The 12,856-nt window shown below is 35.9% G+C and overlaps 1 pseudogene; it reads right to left on the minus strand.

Moving 5' to 3' along the window:
* Window positions 1-398: 398 nt before the first annotated feature.
* LOC149144328 (uncharacterized) lies at window positions 399-1,610 on the minus strand (annotated as a pseudogene).
* Between the last annotated feature and the right edge of the window lie 11,246 nt (window positions 1,611-12,856).

Below are 12,856 nucleotides of genomic sequence, written 5' to 3' on the forward strand. Positions count from 1 at the left end.
GATGACTTCTTGTCAAAATTCCAATCCTTAATTAATTATTTTATATTTTTTATAGTAGTGTCAATGGGAAATTGATTGATGGTCTACCCATTCATTACCACACCACAAAGAGAAATAACATATCCAATGATGTTGAGGCCTGTGATTTTCGACTTTGGGAATACTACTATTGAAAGAGAAATCAATATCCAATCTTTTAAAACATTGGCCAATCTAATAATGACTACTCCAAGAGAAAAAAAAAGAAGTTTAGTGCAAATTCACGAAGAGAACTTGAGAAAAAAAATCCAAAAATCAAACTGCAGTTGTTGAACCTCCATTGTTGGTTGCTCCAACAAATACCAAGGGAAAAAAATAAATAGGAAACAACAAGGAGCTATGTAATACAAAATGGTGATTCAATTTAATCTCAACCCTTTTTTCTGCTCATGCACAGGCCACATTTTTCCTCCCATTTCCTTTTGATCCATGATTACCCTCGTATAGACATGTCAATTAATCTAGGTCTTCGAAAAAACACATGGATTCAATTGAAATTCCTTAACATTAAGGTTCATATCCTATTTTATCCTTGTTGTAAGGATAATTGTTGAGCAGACTAGCTTATGCTTAGAAACATGACCATTATCCATCCTTCATGGCAGAAAAACACCAATGCCTCCAGATTCTGATCCGGGTCTGTTGGAACCTATAAATGCCCTCATTCCCAAACCACCAGTAATCTACTGACCAGGAGAACACACTGAGTAGATGTGGTTCATTGTCTTAGCATGCCCACATTTCTTTTCCCTTGATGGGCCTTTATTGCTTGCAGTCTTCCCTATCTCACCATCAATTTCTTTACCTATGGGTACTAGTGATTTTGGTGAGCAGGATTTTTGTGATATTTGGCCCTTGGATGAGGGTTATAAGGCCTATACTAACCATGATGAGAAGCATTGTAATTGGAATTGAATATGAAAAAGGCTAAGTTTCCATTCTAAAATTCCATAAATTTTTTACTCCACTGAAATTGAGGTCCCCCCTTTAGGGGCTACGGTAAAGCCCTTCACCAGTGGCTTATATTGATCATAGTTCTCTGGAGCCAACATGCTGATTTGAACAACCTGGTCTATAGCCATGTGGAAAAATTCCCACGGATCTTCACCCACATCATTGCTTGAAAGTCTTGAGCCTTCCATAGGCAAGCAACAATTTCTATACATCCCTCTGCTTAATGTAGACTACAATGACCTTAACGTTTGGTACTTCTTGTTATTATTGTCCATGAAAGCTCATTGCTTTGAAGAAGCCAAAATCATGGTGGCATGAACACCCATGCCCACATCAACACCCTGTTGATAATTTTCATAATCGTCTAACATAGTGTAAGCAACGCACTCAGTCAATCCAACAATATAGTCATATTATTCATTTGTTTTTCTTATCCATGCTAGGGGTTATCCCCCCAGGGAATCAACCTAAAATATGATAGACCTCAAACCCCATTTCCAGGGAATATGAACATGGTCCAATCTAGAATTCTTTGGGAGAGGCATGGCCTCATCACTAAGAAAATTAGGGGACAACCAGAACTCACCATTGACCAAGTTTGGCACCATGAAATTCATCGGTGGTGGAATGGTACAAGCCAGAAAAGGATTATGTCCAAGGATCCTAGAATTTCCATGCCAAGTGAGCTCAACAGGCTTCAAACCCAAGAAGTCATTGGAATTCAAGTAAAGCAATTTGAGATTGAATCGGTTTGACAATGTATCCAAGCCATCATTGAGTTGATTTCCTTAAATATGAAGAATGAGATGGTTGAGGGAAGAAAGAGGATTGAAGGGCCCTCATAAATCATATATGAAAGCAAAATCAAGAAGAATCTATCATTTTTTCTAGATATGCCTTGCTATTTCCCTGTGCAGGCATCGACCAACCTTGATTTTTTGGCAAGAATTATGTGGGAATCATTTAGGGCTTTGAATTGGACAATGCATCTATGTTATTGAAGCTCTCTATTGTAGGAGTTATCTCTAGAAGAAGCAGTAACAATACTAATACTATTAGAGAAGCCATGGATTCATAACCTACTCTGATACCATTGATTTGGATCTTAGGGGCTTAGATATAGGAGCCATGAATGTAGAGAGAGATGGTGGGAGAGGGATCTTATATATTTTCCCTGAAATCATTCTTAAAATAAACATTAAACAAAAAACACATAGTAATTCCCCAATGAAATATGAAAAGTAGCTCATAATTTATTAAATGGAGAAATCCATTATACTACATCATGGTGGATGAATCTGTCCTTTCACAAAGTGAGGCCCATTATTTATAGCCTTCTTGAGTTACAATACCATGGGTAAATACCATGGGTGGGTGCTAATTTCCATTCATATCAGGAGAGTGATTTTCCTATGTTCCAGGATGCACAGTGGTTTTGGTTCAAACTCTCACTCGAGTTCCACATGTATCACAAATTGACCATATGATTAGTGTCATGTACATACATCTTAAGAAAGGAAATGTGAAAAAAATCATGTTCTTTCACTGTGTGTGGTAAGGCCAATCTATAAGTCACTAGCCTTGCTCTTTCTAAAATTTGAAGTGGTCCACAGAATTTGGGTGCCAGCTTCGTACAAGACCCCACTTTCAGTTATATACACCTTGGTATGATGCAGAGATACACTGGCTCTCCTACTTGAAATTCCTTGTGCATTCTCTAATGATTTTCATAACTCTTGTTCCTATCTTGGGTTTCCTTCAATTTATGTCCGATATTAATTACCTCTTTTTTAGTTTCCCTTAGCATATCAAGTCCAAGAACCACCTTGTTAATAGGATCATCCTAGCTAATGGGGGTACTACATTTTTCTTCCATATAAAGCCTCCAAAGGGCTCATATTTAGTGATTCTTAATGCCCTTTTTTGTAAGCCAATTCAAATAAGGGTAGGAACTATTCCCACCTCTTTGGTTGATGCATGAAATTCATCCTCAACATGTCTTATAGAACTCTATTACTCTCTCTATTTTTCCATTAGTCTAAGGATGATACACTATGTTTAAGTTAGTTGAGTTCCAAAACCAGCAAATAATGCTTTCCAAAATTTTGAAGTGAACTTGGAATATCAATATGAAATTATATTCTTGTGTATTCCATGCAATCTAAATATCTCCTTCATGAAATTATGAGCAATGTCAATTTCCTTGTGGGTGGACTTGGAAGTTATAAAGTGAGAAACCTTGCTCAATTTTTCCACTACCTAGATGTGTTTGGAAATCATGTGATGAAGTCTATAGATATGACTTCCCGCATCCATTTAGGAATAGGAATTGGTTGTATAAATCCTTATGGTTTTCTACATTTCATTTTAACTTGTTGATGTTCCAGGCACCTGGAAATGTAATAAAAAACTCCCTTTCTCATGCCCAGACAATAATGCATTTTCTTCATAGTCGTTATCATATTCTAATAACTAGGATGACTTGAATAATTTATTTTATGAAACTCATCCATGATGAGCTTATTCAAGTATCCATGTAAGGTTCATACCATTTATCTTTGAACTTCAACATACGATCATCAGTGAGGGAGTAATTCTTGATAAATGATCCTTATGGATCCTACTGCAAGCACACTTTCACATGCTGAAGTGCTCATCTTGTACCAATGATTCCTTGATCTTTTATTTGATATTAAATTCACAAGTTCTCATGGCTACCAAGTGAGCCACTTGCATACTTCTACTAAGTGCATCTGCTACCTTGTTCTCTTTTCCATTGATGTACTTTATCTCAAATTCAAATTCACTAATTAAGATTATCGATCTAGCTTGTCTTGCATTTAACTTGGGTTGATCAAACAAGTATCTCAACCCTCCATGGTCTGACGTTAACACAAAATTTCTTCCAAGAAAGTAATGCATCCACATCTTTAGTGAATGCATTATTGTTTCAAGCTCCAAGTCATGAGAGACGTAATTCCTCTCATGCTCATTTAATTTTCTCGATTCATAAAAAATCACATGCTCTTCTTGCATTAGGACTTCATCGATCCCTTTCTTACAAGCATTTGTGCAGATCACAAAATCATTTTTGGTATCATTTATTCTCAAGATAGGTGCATATGTGAGAAAGTGTTTAAGTTGTTCAAAGCTAGTTGCACACTCTGATTTCCACTATAATTTAATCACTTTCCTCTACATGGTTGTGATTGGATACCCAAACTTTGAAAAATCAATAATAAATCACTTGTGGTATCTAACTAATGCCATGAAAGATATCATTTTTATAACATTCCTGGGAGTAGGCCACACCATGATGGCCTTGATATTCTCAAGATTGGTTGGCACCCCTTCCTTGAAAACAATGTCCCTAGTACTAAACTTGTGATTGGAAGAAATCACATTTGTTGAGACTGGAATAGAGATTGTGCTCCCTCAATGATTGCATTACCACTTTCAAATGCTCTTCTTTGTTTTTTTAGTAGACCAAGATGCCATCTACAAATACTAATATAGATTTATCCAAATATGGAATAAGTACATTGTTGATCAAACATATAAATGTGGTTGGAGCATTTGTGAGCCTAAATGGCATCACCACAAACTCATAGTGTCCATATTTGGTTCTAAAGGTTGTCTTGTGGATGTCTTAATCCTTAATTTGAAACTGATGGTAACCTAGCCTCAAATATGTTTTTGAGAATACCACAACCTCTCTCAGTTGATCAAACAAGTCATCAATTCTAGGAAGGGGATACTTGTTCTTTAATGTGTCTTTATTTATCTACTTGTAGTTAATGCACAATCGCAATGTGGAATCCTTCTTCTTCACAAATAGAATTGGGGATCCCTATGGAAACATGTTGGGTCTACTATATCCTTTTTCCATTATTTATTTTAGCATTAGCTTTAGCTCCACTAGCTCTGGTGTACTCATGCGATGTGGGGCTTTTGAGATCGATATTGATCTAGGCAGAAATTTGATGGAAAAATTGATCCCTCTCTTGGATGGAAATCTTAGTATTTCCTTTGGAAACACATCACTAAACTACCTTAACACTTAGTGCTCTTATATTCTATCATTGTTAGATTTTTATTCACTAGTCACCTAGACCACATACAAGGCTCATCCTTTCCTACTGCATCTTTTCACCTATAGCCCTAATATTTTCTTGAGAATGGCTGAATTCCTTATTTCGTGCAATATCACTTTCTCTCCCTTGTCATTGAAACATTCCAACAAATTTTTGTAGCTATTGATTTTGGTTTTAGGGGCCACTATCTAGTCCATGCCAACTAATACATCATACGAACCCAATGGTAAAAGGTTGAGATTGGCTTACGTGTGACATGTCCCTTACCATCACTGGGCATGATTCCACCATGTTTATCACTCGCATGCTAAATCAACCAACCACGATATCTCACGAGGTTTGTTCTACAGAGCACATTTCTCTATGACCTTTGGGCTAACATAGGTGAAACTAGAACCTAGTTTAATTAAAATCAAAACAAGTTAATTGATGACCCTACCTTCTATTTCTATCACCAAGGATTGATGATGTTCTTGTCACTTGTCCAATACTACATAAATTTGTGGCATTATCTAAGCCACATCATTTATTGTTGCTACCTCTTATACATTGCAGAATTTGGTGCCACTCTACCATTGCTGAGGATAGTCCTTCTGCAGGTGGTTTTCTCCATATGTCATACACTCTAAGGGCCTTTTTATTTCTACAACATCTCCTCTTGTTGGGTTAGCAAGCTAGTCCCTACTAGAGATAGTAAAATTTTGTTGAATCTCACCCTTGTTAGGAGTGGTGAACTTTGAATTCTTTCCTCCTGACTTACATCTCATGGATTTATGCTCTTTTCATTTGAATTTGGTCTTATCTCTCCCTTTCCAATATTTTTGAAACTTGATCATGTGCTTGGACTTCTCATACCAATGTTTTGCCTTTCGGATAATGTCTTCTAGGGTTCTCGGATCATCAAACTCAATTTTGTCTCAATAAGTTTGTGGTATCCCACTAAGGTACCTTTGAATCTTCATTTTCTCATATATATGGCACATACCTCAACAACTCCAAAAATATGTGTGTACTCATAAAATATAAATTTCTTTAGTTTATGCTCATGAAATTCTTTAACTTTGTTGTCATAGTACCTCTCAGATAGGTACTTTTCCCAGAAATATATCTCAAATATTCTATGGGACAACTCTTTCTCTCTAATTTCCTTGACATTTCTCAAATCCTCCCGCCATATATCAAACTTTCCCTTCAAGCTAGAAATCGCTTCTCTAGCTTTCATGTTTTCATTGTAGTCATGCACTCTGAAGTATTTCTTCATTACCTATATCCAAGTTTCTTTCTCTTTAGCCTTCTTAACTTCTCCATCAAAGGTGGGGAGCTTGGATTTCTTAAATTCCTTGGAAATCGAGTTCTTTTCACTCATTTTCTAGTGGTGTTTCTTGGTTGCAGCTCTATGCCACTAGTTATGGCTACTTGATTCTTTTTTGGGGGTACTAAGTGGACTTTCTCCTCTTATTGTGTCTTCATTAGCTTTCCTCTTCATTTTCATTAAATAGTTGTATTTTTCTTTATTGGAATCTAGCACTTGATTATGGATTTTAGAAGGGATTTACTTGGATTTATATTGGCCTAGATAGTTGCACCAACCTCTCGTTGTTTTTTTCTTTGCAGGTCTAACAAACACTGCAATATCACTACATTCTCCTCATATTGTCTTTCTTGTGCTCTGACAATCCTTTCATTGTTTTTGTTGTAACTTAGCAACTTATCTCTCAAAATCCTAAGGGTTTCTATTAAATAAGAAGAATTCTTGTATGGCCTTCTTCCCATTGAATTATCTTCTTGAAGATGATAGGATATATGCATCTTATACTCTACCTCTTTCTCGTTTCTCTCTCTCTCTCTCTCTCTATTGTTGCAAACACATAATTTTTAGCTAATTCAAACATAATTGAATACATTTACTCTCCACCTTCGCATATTTACCTTAAGAATGTTGATCCAAAGCTAGATGGAAATTTAAATCTCATGTTAGCATGTATATTAGAAAACAAGTAACATGCTAGCACACCAACAATTTACCAAATTCAACCATCATGCTAGCAGAAGTCTTAAATCAGTACACATGTGCACATAAAAATTAAATCATTAGATTTAAATGTTTAACCTCTGTGTGTATGAGTCATTTTAGGTCAAATTATTAAACCTATTGTTCCATTATAATAATAATGTGTAACACTTAACATAGCATCTAAATTTGTCTCTTTTAAGGCCTATCCAATCTAAGCATTAAATTGGGGCTCTGACACTACCATGTAACACTCCCTCCCACCCCCTTGAATTATCTTACTTATCATTTAACCCGACCCCCAAGTTTTATTTATGAAGGTGGGGTTACAAAACCCCTTATTTTGAAGTTCTCAAATCTCAAAAAAATGTTGTCATTGCTCAGCATGTTGACCATGTGGTGTCCATGTTCCCCCCATGTGGTCATAACCAATCAATTTGGGACGTCCTACCATCAAGCCCATGTCATATCAATACGACCATCAATGTTTGTGTCTTTCAATCTTAAGCAAGGAATGATAGTAGTAGATGGTAAGTGATAAGGTGTCAACATGGTTTCATGAAGGAACTGTGTCCATGTCAATCAATATCAACCAGAACAATCACACCCATTGTATTGTGAAACAAATTTAGAAACAAGTGGTGTGTAGTGGGTATTAGAGTAGGTTTCACCCTCAAGGTTATGCCTAGTCCTAGTACTATGATTTTCTCCCACTATTAATGACATTTGGTTCAATATATCAGCCCCCATCAATCCTTAACTTGACCACTACTTCCGATGGTCGATGGCAAGGTTTTGATGAGGCGCAATTCCACTATTACCCACTCAGTGTTTTCTTGCCATAATTCATTTGAGCCTAATGGCAGAAGTGTCCTTAGACACACAATTTTATTAATCAGAAAAGAAATTACATAATAATTTTGCAAGATTTTACACACACACTCCAACTCTCTTGAAATCAGGAGAATGAGCTAAATATAAGCTTAATTTCCTAACCTATTCTAGTTATGGACTACTTATTAAATTAACAAGTGTCCATTTATAATAAATGCAATTCTAACCAATCTACTAACTCTACTCCTAAATTGGAGCCTAAGATATGACATTATTCTAGATGTCATATCTTTTACAACAATATTCTATTTCTAAGTGTCTCCAATATTTAATTAAATATTCTAAATAAATAAATATTCTATCATAACTTTGTGAACTATGAATTTTGTTTTTTGGATCATATAACATTCCCCCTATGATTCAAAGATACATTACAACAGACCCCAAGTTCATCTCTAAAATTAGTAAATTTGGTCCTACCAAATGGTTTTGTAAAACTATCGGAGATGTGATGTTCTGAAGGATAATAAACTGGCTTGATGACGTCCTTGGAAATGAGTGATCTAATGTGATGATACTTGGTGTCCACATGTTTTGTTTTGGAATGAAAAACTGGATTCTTGGAAAGATTTATGGCTGACTGGCTGTCGATGAATAATTATGTAGCTTTTGCTTGAGGAATGCCCAAATCCTGCAAAACTATACGCAACCAAAAAATTTCACATGTTGCTTCCCATGCTGATATGTATTTTGCTTCGGCTGAAGAAGTGGCCACTGTAGCTTGTTTCTTGCAACTCCAAGATACTACAACTGATCCCATGTTCATTAAATAACCAGAGGTTGATGCTCGATCATCAATACTGCTAGCAAAGTCGACATCTGAAAATCCACCAAGTACAAAGTTTTTAGTCTTTTTGTAAAGAAGACCAAAATCTTTTGTTCCTTGGATATATCGTAGAACCCTTTTGGATGCATTCCAGTGGTTGTCTCGTGGTTCCTGCATAAAGCATGAAAGAATACTAACTACATAAGATAGATTTGGTCAAGTCGTTGTCAAATAAATCAGGCTTCCAATCAACTGTCTATAAGTAGTGTTGTCCACCTTTTCCCCCCCTTCAAATTTTGAAAGTTTCAAGTTTTGTTCCATGGGGGTAAGAACAAGCTTGCAATCCTACATTCCAAATCGTTGAAGAACTTTTGCTGCATACTTACTCTGAGAAATGAAAATATGATGTGGATGTTGGAATACTTCAACTCCAAGATAGTAGTGAAGTAGTCCCAAATTTGTCATCTTAAATCCTGCATGTAACTCCTTTTTCACCTGTACAATATGATCATCATTGTTTCTAGTAATGATCAAATCATCTACATACATAACAAGAATCACCAAATTTTTACCCTATTGACGTACATACAAAGTATCATCAGATTCACTTCGTTGAAAGCCAACTTTCCGAAGGTATTCATCCATTTTGGCATACCAAGCTCATGGAGCTTGTTTTAAGCCATATAAAGCCTTAATCAGTTTACAGACTTTATGTTCTTTCCCTTAAATTTAAAAACTTGGTGGTTGTGTCATATATACATCTTCCTGTAAATCTCCGTTGAGGAACACACTGTTTACATCCATCTGATGAACTTTCCATCCTTTTTGTGCTGCTAATGCGATTGTTAAGCAGATGGTGTTCCATTTTGCTGTAGGAGAAAAAGTTTCCTCATAATCAATGCCTTCTTGCTGTGCAAAACCCTTAGCCACAAGTCTAGCTTTGTACTTGTTGATTTATCCATTTTGGTTGTACTTAATTCTGTAAACCGATTTTCATCCGATGTGTTTAACATTCTGAGGACAATCAACAAGTTTCCAAGTGTTGTTGTCTTGAACAGCCTTATATTCTTCAATCATAGTTTGTTTCCATTCTTTATATTTTACTGCCTCTTTATACGTGGAGGGTTTAGTAAAATCATTTGTGATCAAGGAAAAATTTCCTTCATTCCTGGTTGAGCCCCTTGTTCCTGTTTTATTTTTCTCATCAGGGCTTACATCCTTCAAAAGTTGAACAACCCATTTTGACAATTGATGTTCACTTGTTTGAGATTTTGAAAAGTCACCATCATTATAAAGAGGATTAATGTAAACAGAGGTACGTTGATCAACTATAGATTCTGGGGGCGGAGAATCATTGTCAGAAGAATTACTGCTATTAGGAGATTCTGATGAACTACCAGAAGACCCAGACTATGTGGTGAAGTAGATGGTTTGGATGAATCATCTTCAGAGGAAGGAAAATCAAGTTCATACCAGTTTTTTGAATTTGGTTGAATTTGAATGTTTCCTTTCCTTTTATCTCCTTTTGTTTCTAATTTTTTAAGAAGATGTTCTATTTCTTCAGCACTCTTACTCTCAGTTTCATAAAAAATTACATCTATGCTGACAATAAATTTCCCATTTGACAGAAGCTTGTACCCTTTCTTCTCATCTGAATATCCAATCATTATGCATTTCAAACTTCGTGAGTCTAGCTTAGTTCGTTTTTCTTTTGGAACTAAGGCATATCACATGGAACCAAAAACTCTAATGTGTTTAACTTTAGGTATGAAACCAAACCATGCTTCATAAGGTGTGATTCCATCCAAAGAAGCAGTGGGAGACCTGTTCCTTAAGTAAACAACTGTATGGATTGCTTCTTCCCAATAAATAGGACTTAACTTTTTAAAAGTTAACATAGATCTTGCCATTCCTAACAAAGTGCGATTCATTATTTCTACTACTCCATTTTACTGTGGAGTGTAGACATTTGTAAGATGTCATTTGATACCATTGTCTTTGCAATAACTTTGGAATTCCTTTGAAGTGAATTCTCCTCCATTGTCAGTTATAAGAGTGCCAATCTTTTCTTCGACTTCATTTTCAACAAGTTGACGAAAAGTTTTAAACTTCTCAAATGACTCTGACTTATGCTTCAAGAAGTAAACCCATGTCATTCTGCTAAAATCATCAATAAAGAGTAAGAAATATTTGAAACCTCCTAGAGAAGCTTGCAAGGGTCCACAAATGTCACTGTGCACTGATTGCAAACGCTTGTTTTCTCTCCATGAACTTGTCAGGAAAGTCTCTCGACATTGTTTTCCATAAATGCAAGCTTCACATTTTGTATTTTCTTTCTTGAAGGTAGGAAGTCCCTTAACCATTCCTTGTTTTTGCAGTTGAGAGAGACTGTTAAAGTTTAGATGTCCATATCTCACATGACATAATCTGATAGGTGAAATGTTTATGCTTTCTGCCCCTACAAAGTTAGAATTCCTTGGAATAATTGTTCCTTTCATCCTTAACAGTTTTCCATCTTCATATCCTATTATCACTATTTTCATGTCCAGTTTGATTGAATTAATTTTAACTAGGCCATCCTCCAAAACCACCTGATGTCCAGCTTGTTGGATCGAGACTAAAGACAACAAATTATTTTTAAAGGTGGGTACATACCATACATTTGAAATCAATCTTTCTCCAATGTCAGGAAGATAAACTTTAAAGACACCTTTTCCATAAGGAGTATGTTTTGTATCATCAGCAAGATTGAACTAAAGTGGCATGGTTGGAAGTTCCAAAATAAGTCTTGTCGAAAAGTCAAGTGTTGAGTTGCCCCTATATCTAAAATCCATGCATCTTCATAATCACTTTTAAGAAAAGTGGAAACTAATGCTGTTGATTTTGAGCTTTGACTTGATGTGAAGGCATTCCGAACCATCATTGTCTTGATCGTGGCAAATTGAGCTGTGTTTTAATGGAACTTTGGAATTTTATCAATGGAAGTTCTACAATCTTCTGCAAAATGGCCCACTCTGTTATAACTTCTGCAGACAATTTGATTCAAGTCTCTACCTCTTCCTTGATACTATTCTCTACCTCTGCTTTGACCTCTGCTTTGAGTTTTCCCTCTGCCTTGACTTTGACCTCTTCCTTGATTGTTTCCTCTGCCTTGAAAGTTGCCTTTGTTTTGAAAGTTTCCTCTGCCTTGACTATTTCCTCTTCCTTGAAAGTTTCCTCTACTTTGGCTTCTTCCACGACCTTGTCCACTATGTGCTATTGGATGTGGATTGAAATGTCCTCTTCCTCTATCTCTAGAATTGTTAGTTGATGATTTACTTGTGCTCACATCTGTGAAGAAGACATCTTCCCCTTGTTTCTTCTTCCCAAAAGTTTTGTCATGTTGAGCCAACATCTCACTTAGCTCATCAAACTTTAATTTATCTAACTTTCTAGTCACTTGTAGAGTTTCCAAAAAATGCGTGTAAGAAGAAGGCAATCCAACAATTAGAATTGTGGTCATGAAACTATCATCTATTGTTGGAAATCCGGCTTTTACTATTTCTTGCTTAATATTTTTAAGCCTGGAGATATACTCAAGGACATCTCCTCCTTCAGTTAGTTTTTGTTGAAGCAACTTAAGTTGTAGATCAACCTTTTTCTATTCAGGTTGTGTATCAAATAGATCTTTGAAAGTACGCAATGCAGACCATGCATCTGAGGCGTTTTCAATATGAATATACATCTCATCATTAACTGAAGACTTTATAAAAGCTAGTGCCTTGACATTTTTAACTTCCCATTTTGCAAGTGAGGTTACATATGTAGGTTTATTAGGCTTAATGTCTCTATCACATATGTCTTGCCACAATTCATTATATATTAGAGTGCTTTCAATGAGACGTTTTCATGTCTTGTATGATTTTACCCCTTCAAGCTTATTAGAATCAGAGAACAGATTAATTAACTTCGACATTGTAGGTTTGAAGCTTTGCACCAAAAAGAATCAAGCACAGGAAAGAGATGAGCAACACGTCACACAAAACACGCCACACAAAAATGATCTATTGGGGCTTGCCCTTGACCCTAGTATAGTCGTTGGAAGAGAAAAATGACTGA

The sequence above is a fragment of the Pinus tabuliformis genome, chromosome X (genome assembly GCF_031772625.1).
Source record: "Pinus tabuliformis cultivar Carrire ecotype Pingquan chromosome X, CPIR1, whole genome shotgun sequence".
NCBI lineage: Eukaryota > Viridiplantae > Streptophyta > Pinopsida > Pinales > Pinaceae > Pinus > Pinus tabuliformis.